General features: G+C 51.6%; 1 non-coding gene across 1 annotated transcript; it reads right to left on the bottom strand.

Annotated features, from left to right (window-relative positions):
• Positions 1-322: 322 nt before the first annotated feature.
• On the bottom strand, positions 323-395 carry TRNAK-CUU. Its single transcript has one exon. It is a non-coding gene; the product is annotated as a tRNA-Lys (tRNA).
• Between the last annotated feature and the right edge of the window lie 278 nt (positions 396-673).

Here is a 673-nt window from a genome sequence, read left to right as displayed (position 1 = left end):
ACCCCGCAGAACTGCTTCCGTCCCTGCGGGAATCCCGCGGGTTCCTCACAAACCCCGTTCCCGTGCAGCTCTCTAATCCACACCAGCTTTCTCAAATTTGGATACAGCTCTGGTGTGCACTACCCGCACTGGGAGGCTGTTGGCACATCCACTGCCCTTTCTGTCAAGAAAACGTTCCTTTGATTACTGCTGAGTCCCTCACCCCTTGCTGTTTGAACAGGCCAAATAAACATTTTCCCTACTTTAGACACCCTTCTTGCCAACTGGAAAAATGCTGTGGGACAGAGTCTCCTTTGAGAAGGGGGGGGGGGGGGGCTGGCTCCACCCACACAGGGACTTGAACCCTGGACCCTCAGATTAAGAGTCTGATGCTCTACCGACTGAGCTATGTGGACTCCTCCCAGGCCTGTTCAAATTTGCAAAGTCTGTCATTCTTGTCCTTTCCCACGCTGTGTTTTTGAAGTTGTGTAAGACCATTTCCCAGGCCACTAACTACCTTCAGGTAACATTTTGCAGAGATGCTGTAGATCCAGAAAGGAACAGAATGGGTGGCAATGAGCAAAAGCCTGCACTGCTCTGTGCATGAGAAAGGCAGCTTGAGCAGGCTCCCTGTTTAACTGAGGTGGCCTTGGAACCTTACAGCTTCAGCATTGTGCAACCCAGGAAATGCTCT

The sequence above is a fragment of the Microcaecilia unicolor genome, chromosome 3 (genome assembly GCF_901765095.1).
Source record: "Microcaecilia unicolor chromosome 3, aMicUni1.1, whole genome shotgun sequence".
In the NCBI taxonomy this organism is placed as follows: domain Eukaryota; kingdom Metazoa; phylum Chordata; class Amphibia; order Gymnophiona; family Siphonopidae; genus Microcaecilia; species Microcaecilia unicolor.
Note: the sequence above shows the minus strand (reverse complement) of the source record. Positions and strands in the feature narration are given on the sequence as shown.